This window comes from Triticum aestivum, chromosome 4B (genome assembly GCF_018294505.1).
Source record: "Triticum aestivum cultivar Chinese Spring chromosome 4B, IWGSC CS RefSeq v2.1, whole genome shotgun sequence".
Classification (NCBI taxonomy): domain Eukaryota; kingdom Viridiplantae; phylum Streptophyta; class Magnoliopsida; order Poales; family Poaceae; genus Triticum; species Triticum aestivum.
Genome location: NC_057804.1, coordinates 369,896,524 through 369,910,368, shown reverse-complemented (window position 1 = coordinate 369,910,368; position 13,845 = coordinate 369,896,524).

The window sequence follows — 13,845 nt, the reverse complement described above, 5'->3', positions numbered from 1 at the left end:
GCACCCTTCCTAGCAAACCGTTGTTTGGCTATGTTACCGCTTTTGCTCAGCCCCTCTTATAGCGTTGTTAGTTGCAGGTGAAGCTGAAGATTGCTCCATGGTGGTCATGATTATGTTGGGATATCACAATATCTCTTATTTTATTAATGCATCTATCTACTTGGTAAAGGGTGGAAGACTCGGCCTTATGCCTGGTGTTTTGTTCCACTCTTGCCGCCCTATTTTCCGTCATACCGGTGTTATGTTCCCAGATTTTGCGTTCCTTACGCGGTTGGGTGATTTATGGGACCCCCTTGACAATTCGCTTTGAATAAAACTCCTCCAGCAAGGCCCAACCTTGGTTTTACCATTTGCCTCACCTACCCCTTTTTCAATTGGGTTTCCGGAGCCTGAGGGTCGTCTTTATTTTAGCCCCCCGGGCCAGTGCTTGTCTAAGTGTTGGTCTGAACCAGAGCCCTTTGCAGCGCCCCCCAGGGAAACTTGAGGTCTGGTTTTAGTTATACGGATTGCTCATCCGGTGTTACCCTGAGAACGAGATATGTGCAGCTCCTATCGGGATTGTCGGCGCATCGGGCGGCTTTGTTGGTCTTGTTTTACCATTGTCGAAATGTCTTGTAAACCGGGTTCCGAGTCTGATCGGGTCTTCCTGGGAGAAGGAATATCCTTCGTTGATCGCGAGAGCTTATCATGGGCTAAGTTGGGACACCCCTGCAGGGTATAATCTTTCGAAAGCCGTGCCTACGGTTATAGGCAGATGGGAATTTGTTAATGTCCGGTTATATATAACTTGACACCAGATCCGATTTAAAATGCATCAACACCGTGTGTAGCCGTGATGGTCTCTTTTTGGCAGAGTCCGGGAAGTGAACACGGTTTTGGGTTATGTTTGACGTAAGTAGGAGTTCAGGATCACTTCTTGATCATTGCTAGCTTCACGACCGTTCCGCTTGCTCTCTTCTCGCTCTTATTTGCGTATGTTAGCCACCATATATGCTTAGTCGCTGCTGCAACCTCACCACTTACCCATTCCATACCCTTAAGCTTTGCTAGTCTTGATACCCATGCTAATGGGATTGCTGAGTCCTCGTGGCTCACAGATTACTACAACAACAGTTGCAGGTACAGGTTATGCGATGATCATGACGCGAGAGCGATGTTTGCTTGTTTTGGAGTTCTTCTTCTGCTTCTTCTTCGATCAGGGGATAGGTTACAGGTCGGCAGCCTGGGCTAGAAGGGTGGTTGTCGTTTGAGTTTCTGTTTGTGTTTCATCCGTAGTCGGATGTTGCTCTTATGTATGATGTATTGTTGTATTCGTGTGGCATTGTATGCCTCTTGTATGTATCCCCATCTATTATGTAATGTTGATGTAATGATATCCACCTTGCAAAAGCGTTTCAATATGCGGGTCTATCCTTGGTGGGACCTTCGAGTTCCTTTTGGATAGGGTCGCATATTGGGCATGACAAAGTTGGCGCACGAATCTTGATGGAAATAGCAGAAACTGGTCTCATCTTAACTGTGATCTTCCACCCCGACGTTGTTCTAGTAGTTCATCCATGTTAGTTTTGTATCTGGTTCTTGCTTGTTGCCTCGATTACTTCTGAATCCACCTATTCTGTCTAACTAATCACAATTTAACTTTAGAAGTAGCAACGATTTGTGATTCCCTTCTCTCACGAAGATGCTACTCTAGCTAATATTTCTTATAATTGGTGGCACGTGTAGGTTACTTCAATGTTAAGCACACTACTCATTTGTTATTTTATAAGAACTCGACTGTTACTGATGGCACTGAAGTTGACTGGGACGACACCCACAAGTTCGTACACTTTATTGATCATCTTGAGGTCCTTGTGGGGTGTTTCAATGGTGGAAGGCCACGGGGATATGTGTGCCACTGCTGCACATGTTGAACAGGTCCAACTGTGTCGAGAAACTTATGGTATGAGTTGTTTTCTATTATATATGTTGTTCATAAACTCTTGCTTATACACAGTTTTATAGTTGTGATCTTCTTGAAACAGAAACTGCCCAGTTCTATTGTTCCTATATAGATGCTTGAGCATGGTCAGGTCAAACTTGCGCTTGGTCACAATATGATGTTTATGTCGACCTACTCCATTCCCCTTGGAGGTGAAAAGATACTTATTCATGGGTGGTCTCAAATAATGAAGGCCCGTCCATCTTGGAGCATAGAACAGAAGGTTATGCTCATGCTTTTCCATGGCTCTAAAGCAAATATCCTATTTATTGACCACATTGCGAGATGAAGCCGCTCTCAGAAGGTTGTGGATGCGCGGGGTGGCGCCTGGGCCTTGTCCAGGGGCTTGGTGGCCTCACCTTGGTTAACTGTAGGCAAAGTAGCACTGTTCAAGGCGTGCTTTGTACGGTTCAACCTGTATAAGTACTCATACTGCTTTCAGCTATGGTTGTGAAGTGCCCCTGCTGGTTTTAGTTAAGGTTGTTAAGTACTCCTGCTGCTTTTGCAGTCTATCGTGTTTCTTCAGTCTTGTCTTCCTCCAGCCGCCAAAACCCAAACCAGCGCCGGCGGGGCCGCCTGCTTCCGCCTCCCGCGGCTGGTTGCGCCTCAATGCACCCATCACCGGCCCACCGTCTTCTAAATCGTTAACATCGATGTCCGAGGCCTCGTTGTTGTCCTTCGCGCTCTTTAGTGCACTCATCACGGTGCCGCCCTCTTGCGTTGTCAACATGGTCAACAAACAAGAGGAACCGGGAGACGATTGTACGTGGAGAGGATGACAGTTGGGGACCACCATGTCGATGGTTGTACACAAGGAAGCCACTCCTCCTCGCTGTAAGCGGCCGTGGTGGCGTGATCCGAAAGGGATGCATTTCCCTTCTTTGGCGTCCTAGCCTCCCCCTGTGGGGTGGCTTTTCTTTTCTTCTCCTCCCCAATGCGGGGAGGGGGAATTTCTTCATGTTTCCCCCCATCTCCGCGGGAGGAATCTGCCTCGCTGTCCTCGGACGACGAATCTATTACGGCCTTGCGCCGGAGACCCCTCCTGGTCCCCGCGGCCGCCTTCTTAGACCCTTTGGCCTCCCCGGATGGGGCGGCCCTCTTCTTCATCTCCTCCCGTTCATGGGAGGAGCGCGCCTCGTCGCCTTCGGACGAGGCGTCCGGTGCGACCTTGCATCGGAGACCCTTCCTGGTCCCCGTGGCCTTCTTTTCGGCCTTCTTTTCCGGCGCCTTGTAAGGCACCGGAACTAGCATCTCCGTCAGGAGTGCGGTTGCTGGACCTTCCGGCAGTGGAGCCAGACAGTCGATTCGCTCCGTCGTCACCATGTAATCCTGATTAGATAAACATGGTGACTTCAAATCCTCCCATGAATACGCTAGGAAAGGTACATCTAGTGATGGTCAGAAAACTTACCGAATTGGCAAGCCGCGTGGTGCAGAGTCCGAGGTCCTCGGATGTGGGTGGAGGTACTTCGGTGGCCTTGAACAGCACCTTCTAGACGTCCGTATGCGTCGTACCGAAAAGCTCTTGCAGCGTCTGGTGTTCGGCCGGATCGAACTCGCACAAATTGAATGCCCGTCTTTGGCACGGAAGGATTCGGCGGGAGAGCATAACCTGGACCATGTTGACAAGCTTGACCTTCTTGTCCATCATATTTTTAATGCAATTCTGAAGTCTTGTCAGCTTCGCAGGTTCGCCCCAGGCCAGGCCCTTCTTTTCCCACGAGGTGAGCCGCATGGGGATTCTGGATCGGAATTCGGGGGTCGCCGCCCAGTTGGAGTCGCGCGGCTCGGTGATGTAGAACCACCCTGATTGCCACTCTTTCACGGTCTCCAGAAAGGAGTCGTCAAGCCAAGTAACATTGGGCATCCTGCCCACCATGGCGCCTCCGCACTCCGCTTGCTGGCCGCTCACGATCTTCGGCTTCACGCAGAAGATCCGTAGCCATATGCCAAAGTGGGGCTTGATGCGGAGGAAGGCCTCGCACACGACGATAAACGCCGAGATGTTGATGACGAAATTTGGGGCTAGATCATGGAAGTCCAGCCCATAGTAAAACATGAGCCCGTGGACAAAGGGATGAAGTGGAAATCCTAGTCTGCGGACGAAATGAGAGAGGAACACTACTCTTTCCCGAGACTTTGGAGTGGGGGTGATCTGTCCCTCCGCTGGAAGCCTGTGCGCGATGTTCGCGGCCAGGTATCCGACTGCCCGAAGCTTGGTAATGTCCTCCTCCATGACGGAGGAGGCCATCCACTTGCCTCCCGCTCCGGACATTCTGTGAATGGTCCTATGGAGAAGGTGATAACTTGCGCGCTGGGGCTCGAGAGTGCGAGAATGGATGAACAAAGGAGGAAGAAGGCGTGGGTAAAAATCGGAGATGCTTATCCCTTTATAGAGTTGGCGAAAACGGTGCGCCTCCCCGCTTGCCTGATGAAATTGCTTATTTTTCAAGTGCCACGTTAATGGCACGGTTGGGTTACCCGTACCCGTATTAATGAGGATCCTGTGATAAGGGGACATGATCTCTGGTTCGACGAGACATGTCGAGGAAACCGCCTCGCAATATGTGCGGTGGCTGGTCGTGGTAAAACGGCTCGAATAATGACTCGGTCATGGTGTGATGTCACATTATCTAAAGTTGTCAGCAGATTATATTTGTGGAATATTGTTCTCTCTACGGTGGTATGTGAAAATCGCCTTGCAGAGCCGGACACGATTTAAGTGTTTGAGGTTTACTTTGGAGTATTCGGAGATGGAACCCGCCTTGCAATGCCGAAGACAATCTGCGCGCCGGACTCATCGTCATTGAAGCCTGGTTCAGGGGCTACTGAGGGAGTCCTAGATTAGAGGGTATCTGGACAGCCGGACTATATACTTTGGCCGGACTGTTGGACTATGAAGATACAAGACTAAAGACTTCGTCTCGTGTCTGGATGGGACTCTCCTTTGCGTGGAAGATAGGCTTGGCAATTCGGATGTTAGATCTCCTTCTTTGTAACCGACTTTGTGTAACCCTAGCCCCCTCCAGTGTTTATATAAACCGGAGGGTTTAGTCCGTAGGATGAGGACAATCAGAATCATAGGTTAGCTTCTAGGGTTTAGCCTCTACGATCTCGTGGTAGATCAACTCTTGTAATACTCACATCATCAAGATCAATCAAGCAGGAAGTAGGGTATTACCTCCATCAAGAGGGCCCGAACCTGGGTAAAACATCATGTCCCCTGCCTCCTGTTACCATTAGCCTTAGACGCACAGTTCGGGACCCCCTACCCGAGATCCGCCGGTTTTGACACCGACAGCTGCAGCATGCTCTTTCCTTGAAGACTTAGTTTCCTTAGTCTTCAGCTTCTTCTTAGAAGGAGCATCGTCAGATATGTCCTTGTGCTTGCGCTTCTTGGCTTCAGCTTCAGCCGCTCTTGTCTTCTTCAGTTCAGAAGCTGCTGAGGGGACCTTAGGCTTCGAGCCTGTCATACTAGCAGGGAAGACAATGCGAGGTTCTTCCCGCCTTGGTGCAGGGTGGGTCTTAGCAGACTTCTTCTTCTTGGCATCCATTCTCGGATCAATGCCAGGCCGCCCAATAGCTTTTTGCTTCTCAGCCTCATTGTGGGCTTGAACACATTTCTCAGCCAGATACTTCATGCGCTGCCTTGAACCTTTAGCTTATGTGCGTTTCTTGTGGAACCCCTCCTTGAGGTCATGCGGCATCTTTGTTGGGGATATAACTGCTACGTATGACCCGCCCAGGAGGGGCCGGGTTATACCTACGGCGATTCATCATATGAAGCCCGAGACGACATTTGAAGATGGCGGTTCAGTTAAGGGCCCAAGGCCCAAAGGTGACTTAAGGCCCGTAGAGATAAACGGCCATATGTACATAACTTGTATTGCAAGGCAGGAATAGATAGACACTGAGCCAGACACTGTTTATGAGCCGATCGGGACTCTGTGGGCCGCTGGGCGTCGATTGACAAAGTCATGTACCTAGGGTAGGGTCATGGTCCTATCCTAGGTACCCTACCCAAGGACATCCTTAGAAGAAGCTACCTTCCAGTCGACCAAGAGGGACTTCACTCGACGAAGAGGGACTTCACTCGACGATGAAGATAGCCACTCGACCATGAAGCTAACCACTCGACGGCCAGGAGACCTAAAGTCACTCAGCACGCAACGGTCTGTCATTAAGTAGCTTTAATAGTCTTCATGGTATTTTATGAGGGCGTTACCAGTAACCCCCTGTCTTAATGTACTTTAAACCCTGCATAACTGAGGGTCGGAGGGGTCTGGCGAACTCTATATAAGCCACCCCCCTCCTCAGTGTAAAGGGTTCGCACCCCTGTAACTCATATACACAGAAACCAGTCGACCGCCTCTGGGCTCCGAGACGTAGGGCTATTACTTCCTCCGAGAAGGGCCTGAACTCGTTAAACACTCGTGTGTACAACTACTCCATAGCTAGGATCTTGCCTCTCCATACCTACCCCCCATTCTACTGTCAGACTTAGAACCACGACAGTTGGCACCCACCGTGGGGCAGGTGTCTTAGCGACTTTTTGGAGAAGTTGCAATTTGTCTGATTGCCTTCATCATGGTTTCTGGCGGAGCTCTGGTCAAGGGCCGCGAGATCCGTCTCGGTGCGCTCGCTTTCATCGCCGACGACTCCGCTTGGCTCCAGGAGGCACCACTCGACATCGATGTGCTCCCCGTCCGCGGGGCGACGCACTTTCGGGCGTGTGTCCGCGGCGTCCTGCTGCGGCAGCCGTCGACCCCATACCGGTCGACTCCTGTGCCGTCCTCCCTCCCTGTCTCCTGCCAGCGCAAGCGCTCCGGTCGGTCGAGACTTTAGTTGTGGGTGAGACACGCAGTGGCTCGCCAATCGGCCACCACCCAAGTCGCGGCAATTGAGCCCGACGAATCTCTCTACGGCCTGTTCGATCTGTCGACTGGCTCCGTGGAGACTGCATCCGAGTGCGACAGCAGTAATCCAGCGGCGGAGGTCCTGATGGTCAACGGGCCTCGTAGCCTTCCCGGTTTCCCCCGCACTGACGGGATGGACGATGGAGGCGACCCTGCTCAGGCCCACGAAGAGTATCAACCCGAGCCACTCACTTCTCAGCAAAGAGAAGATCTTCGCCGCCGGAACATGGATGCCCTGCATACTCCCATCGCAGGAGAAACTCCCGAGGCTCGTGCTTTCGAAGAGGCGCGTTTGTCCAACTTAGCTGAACGCACTCGACTGGAGAACCTCCAACGAGCACTCGACGAGCGTGCGCATCAACGAGCACTCCCGACGACGTCAGCTCTTTCCACAACCGACTTAGGTATATCGAACCCCAATTCAGAATTTGGCAGCTGCAGCCCGTATAGCGGAGTCAATTCAGCCCTCTCAGTCGGAGGCTGGAAGAGGCTTGATGCAGATCAGGGATTTGCTTCAAGCAGCAGGAGATCAGAATTCAGCTGTGTCACAGTCGCGCAACAGGATTCACAGTCGATCCGTAGCTGCAAATACTATTCAGTCGGCTCACAGCCCGAGGTCACCTCCGAGGCGCGTGGGACATGAAGGCCGGCTGGACCACTATGATGACCGATTTGACCGTGATGATAGGCGTCGAGTGCCCACTCCTCCCCCGAGAAGTGGGTCTAACGCCCATCGGCAACAAGATGACAGGCGCCAGTTCAGTGTTGGGCGGAGGGCTCCAGTCGATCCTAGAGAACCAGGCTTTGACGCGAGATCCGTCATCGTGCAAGGTTTGGTCGACCGGAACAGAGCTCATAGAGGTGGCCATGACAGAGATGTACCCACTAGCAGCCGAGTCCATGTCTCAGGTCCAGAATGCTTTAGCAGAGCCATCAGAGCCGCAGTGATACCCCCCAACTTCAGGTTGGCAACTGGGGTAAGTAAGTTCACTGGAGAGTCCAAGCCCGAGACTTGGCTTGAAGACTATCGAGTGGCGGTACAGATTGGTGGCGGTAATGATGAGGTGGCCATGAAGCATTTGCCACTCATGCTAGAGGGTTCGGCCAGGGCGTGGTTGAATCAGTTAGCTCCTAGCAGCATTTACACCTGGGAAGATCTTTCCCAAGTGTTTGTCAGGACGTTCGAGGGAACTTGCAAGCGACCGGCCGGATTGACAGAGCTGCAAGTCTGCGTACAAAAGTCGAGTGAAACATTGAGAGATTACATCCAGAGATGGATCACTTTGCATCATACCGTGGAGAATGTGTCGGACCATCAGGTGGTCTGCGCCTTCAAGGATGGTGTCAAGAACAGAGAGCTGAGCCTGAAGTTGGTCGAACCAGAGATATGACCTTGGGTCGATTGATGGAGATTGCCACCAAATACACCAACGGTGAAGAAGAGGACAGGCTCCGGAGTGGCAAGTATAAGCCGAGTCAGTCGGAAAAAGGGAACTCCAGTCGGAAACAGAAGCGGAAGGCCGAGCCAGCTACTCCTAGAGAGGCTCTGGCCGTGACGCAGGGCAAATTCAAAGGGAAGCCCAAAGGATCTTGGAACCCCAAGAAGGTAAAGGATAAAGAAGGAAATGACGTAATGGATCTACCGTGTCACATCCACACGAAGAAAGAAGAGGAGGGTAACTGCATCTACCCGAAACATACCACTCGCCAGTGCCGGCTCTTAATCCAGCAGTTTCAAGGGAAACAGCCCAAGGACAAAGAGAAGGAGTCGGACAAGGCTGAGGACAAGGAGGACAGTGATGGAGAGTACCCTCATGTCAATTCCACCCTGATGACTTTTGCTGACGTAGAGAGCAAAAGTCGACTGAAAGTGATCAACCGAGAGGTCAATATGGTCGCCCAGGCGACACCAAGTTATCTGAAATGGTTGCAAGCTCCCATTACGTTCGACCAATCCAATCACCCCACTCACATTGCCACCCCTGGGAGGCAAGCGCTGGTGGTCGACCCCGTCGTCGAAGGCACTCGACTGACGAAGGTCTTGATGGATGGCGGCAGTGGGTTGAATATACTGTATGCAGAGACGCTCAAGGGAATGGGCATTCCGATGTCCAGGCTCAGCTCCAGCAACATGAGTTTTCACGGAGTCATTCCTGGGAAGAAGGCTGAGTCACTCGGTCAAATAGCTCTGGATGTAGTGTTCGGCGAGTCGAAGCATTTCCGCAAGGAGAAGCTGATGTTTGAAGTCGTGGATTTTCAGAGCGCTTACCATGCTATTTTGGGAAGACCAGCCTATGCCCGCTTCATGGCTCGACCATGTTATGCGTACCTCAAATTAAAGATGCCTGGCCCCAAGGGCATGATCACTATCACTGGCAGCCGGAAGAAGGCAGGAGAGTGTTTCCAGAAAGGCTCGAAGATCGCGGATGCCCAGATAACAGTGGTAGAGCTGGAGGAATATAAGAAAAATGCAGATCCGAGTGATTTGTTGCGGGCCAAGAAGCCCGCCACAGAGTCAGCGTTCCAATCGTCAGGGGAGGAGAAGCCAGTTCATATCCACCCGACTGACCCCAACGCAGCTCCGACCCATATTTCCACAACACTCGACTCTAAATAGGAAGAAGCGCTCATCCAGTTCCTCCGTGAGAACTGGGACATCTTTGCATGGAAGCCAGCTGAGATGCCGGGTGTTCCCAGGGGACTGGCTGAGCATCGCCTCGGAGTGGACTCAAAAGCGAAACTTGTTAAGGAACATCTTCGACGGTCTGCCATTCAGAAGAAAAAAGCCATTGGCGAGGAGGTGGCTCGACTCCTTGCAGCAGAGTTTATCCGAGAGATATACCACTCCGAGTGGCTCGCCAATGTCGTCATGGTTCCCAAGAAGGACAACTCACTTCGCATGTGCATTGATTTCAAACATATCAATCGGGCCTGCCCAAAAGATCATTTTCCTCTCCCTCGCATCGACCAAATTGTCGACTCAACTGCGGGGTGCGAGAGATTGTCTTTTTTAGACGCCTATTCCGGGTATCATCAGATCCGTCTGTATGGACCTGACGAAATCAAAACAGCTTTCATCACTCCATTCGGGTGCTTCTGCTATATCACCATGCCATTTGGTCTCAAGAATGTCGGAGCCACGTTCATGAGAATGATTCAAAAGTGTTTACTCACTCAAATCAGTCGGAATGTGGAAGCATACATGGATGATATCGTGGTCAAGTCACGAAAGGTTCCGACCTGTTGACTGACCTAGCTGAAACATTTGCCAATCTCAGGAGATATGATATCAAGCTCAATCCATCAAAGTGCACATTCGGAGTGCCTGGCGGAAAGTTACTCGGTTTTCTCGTTTTAGAGCGAGGAATCGATGCTGACCCAGAAAAAGTTAGCACCATACTCCGAATGAAACGCCCTGTGCGTGTGCACGATGTCCAGAAGCTTACGGATGCTTGGCCGCATTAAGTCGATTCATCTCTCGCCTCGGTGAAAAGGCGTTGCCTCTTTACCGACTGATGAAGAAGGCAGACAAGTTCGAGTGGACTCCAGAAGCTGATCCAGTGTTTGCCGAGCTAAAAGCTCTGCTCTCCACCCAGTCGGTGCTTGCTGCTCCAATCAGCAAAGAGCCTCTGTTGCTTTACATTGCAGCCATAGGACAAGTCGTCAGTACAGTACTTACGGTCGAGCGGGAAGAAGAAGGTAAAACCTTCAAAGTTCAGCGCCCAGTGTATTATCTCTCTGAAGTTTTGACCCCATCGAAGCAAAGATATCCTCATTATCAGAAGCTCGTATATTGGATCTACATGACCATGAAGAAGGTTGCCCATTATTTCTCTGATCATGACATTAGAGTCGTCAGTGACGCGCCATTGTCAGAGATTCTGCACAACAGAGATGCAACTGGTCGAGTGGCTAAATGGGCGATTGAACTCCTTCCCCTTGATATCAAATTTGAGGCAAAGAAAGCCATTAAGTCCCAGGCTATAGCAGATTTCCTTGCCGAGTGGATTGAACAGCAGCAGCCGACTCAAGTTCACTCGGAGCAGTGGACCATGTTCTTTGATGGCTCTAAGATGTTAAATGGTTCTAGTGCTGGGGTAGTTTTGGTTTCTCCCCGAGGAGATAAGCTCAGATATGTGCTCCAGATCCACTTTGATTCCTCCAACAATGAAGCAGAATATGAAGCACTTTTGTATGGGTTGCGCATGGCCATTTCACTCGGCGTCCGTCGCCTTATGGTTTATGGCAACTCAGATTTGGTGGTCAATTAGGTGATGAAGGAGTGTGACGTTAGAAGCCCAGCCAGGACTGGATACTGCAATGCAGTGAGGAAGCTCGAAAAGAAATTCGAAGGGTTAGAGCTCCATCACGTTCCCCGACTGAAAAATCAAGCAGCCGATGACTTGGCGAAGATAGGTTCCAAGAGGGAAGCCATTCCGAGTGGTGTGTTTTTGGAGCATGTTCACACACCATCGGTTCAAGAAGATCCTTTCACTGAAGAAGTCCCGCAGCCCAAAAGCACCACAGATCCGACTGAAGTCGAGGTCCCAGCTGTGGTCGACTTGATCATGGAAGTTTTGGTCATCACTCCCGATTGGACAGTGCCCTATATCGCCTATATTTTGAGAAAAGAACTCCCCGAGAATGAAGAAGAGGCTCGGGAGATCGTCCGCCGATCCAAAGCCTACACCGTCATGAGGGGTCAATTATACAGAGAAAGTGCGACTGGAGTCAGCCAGAAATGCATAACACCGGAGGAAGGTCGAATGATTCTCAACGACATCCACTAGGGGACCTGTGGCCATCATGCGTCTTCTCAGACCATCGTGGCTAAAGCATACCGAGCTGGTTTTTATTGGCCCAGAGCGAATGAAATGGCAAAGGAGATAGACGACAAGTGTGAAGGATGTCAATTTTACTCCAATATGTCACACAAGCCCGCCTCAGCTTTAAAGACCATACCACTTGTTTGGCCCTTTGCAGTATGGGGGTTGGATATGGTCGGCCCTTTGAGAACAGGCAGAAGCGGTTTCACCCATGTGCTGGTAGCAGTCGACAAGTTCACCAAGTGGATTGAGGCCAAACCCATCAAGAACCTCGATGCTGGTACCGCTGCCAGCTTTATCAGAGAATTGATATTCAGATATGGAGTCCTGCACAGCATCATCACTGACAACGGGTCAAACTTTGATTCCGAAGTATTCAGAGCTTTCTGCACGTCTCAAGGCACACGAGTCGACTATGCTTCAGTCACCCATCCACAGTCGAATGGACAGGCAGAACGAGCCAACGGCTTGATTCTCAAAGGGTTGAAACCCCGTTTGATGCGTGATCTCAAACATGCGGCTGGTGCATGGGTAGACAAACTGCCCTCGGTGCTTTGGGGGTTAAGGGCCACGCCCAACCGGTCGACTGGAAGAACTCCATTCTTCTTGGTCTACGGAGCTGAAGCAGTCTTGCCGAGTGACCTTCTCCACAATGCTCCTCGGGTCGAGCTCTACACCGAAGCTGAAGCAGAACAAGCACAACAGGATGCAGTCGACCTTTTAGAGGAAGAAAGAGAGATGGCTTTGATCCGATCGACCATTTATCAACAAGACTTGCGTCGCTTCCACGCAAAAACGTGAAGAGTCGAGCCTTCCAGGAAGGAGATTTGGTCCTCCGAGTGGATCAGCAGAAACCACACAAGCTTGCTCCTTCTTGGGAAGGACCCTTCATCGTCACCAAGGTTCTCCACAATGGAGCATATCGTCTTTACAATGTCGAGCATCAGATCGACGAGCCCCGAGCTTGGAACGCGGAGCTCCTCCGCCCCTTATACACTTAAGTATTCAGTCGGATGAGTTGTAATAAAAGTATTTCTTTAGTTTATTTATCAAAGACAAGAGCTATACAGTTTTCCCAGTAATGGTTATTACTTTTGTCCACATAAAACAATCCCCCAGTGGGTGGCTAGGTTGCGAATCTGATTCGCCTAAGTCTGTAAAAAAAATCCTAACCGAGTGTTGAGCCAGCCTCCCACTCGAAGGCTTAGCTGTGAAATCCGTTTCGCCTAAGTTAAACAAAATCCTACCGAGTGGTAAGCCAGCCTTCCACTTGGAGGCTTAGCTGCAGTCCAAGTACTCGCCTAAGTTTTTGAAAATCCTACCGAGTAGTAAGCCAGCCTTCCACTCGGAGGCTTAGCTGCAGTACAAGTACTCGCTTAAGTTAAACTAAATCCTACCGAGTGGTAAGCCAGCCTTCCACTCAGAGGCTTAGCTGCAGTACAAGTACTCGCCTAAGTTAAACAAAATCCTACCGAGTGGCGAGCCAGCCTTCCACTCGGAGGCTTAGCTGCAGTACAAGTACTCGCCTAAGCTAAAAAAAATCCTACCGAGTGGTGAGCCAGCTTTCCACTCAGAGGCTTAGCTACAGCATTGCGCTCGCCTAAGTACAAATACAATGTGCGCTCTGTGAGGAGGACGAGGCGCAGGTCGACTGCTACCCTCTCCTTCCGAGCTACGCCACAAGTACAACATGCGCTCTACGAGGAGGACAAGGCGCAGGTCGACTGCTACCCTCTCCTTCCGAGCTAAGCCACAAATACAACATGCGCTCTGTGAGGAGGACGAGGCGCAGGTCGACTGCTACCTCCTTCTCCAGAGGTACCCCTTGAAAATCCTACCGAGTGGAGAGCAAACCTCCCACTCGGGGGCTTAGCTACAGCCCAGTGCTCGCCTAAGTTTTTGAAAATCCTACCGATTGGAGAGCAAACCTCCCACTTGGGGGCTTAGCTGCAGCCCAGTGCTCGCCTAAGTTTTTGAAAATCCTATCGAGTGGAGAGCAAACCTCCCACTCGGGGGCTTAGCTGCAGCCCAGTGCTCGCCTAAGTTTTTGAAAATCCTATCGAGTGGAGAGCAAACCTCCCACTCGGGGGGCTTAGCTGCAGCCCAGTGCTCGCCTAAGTTT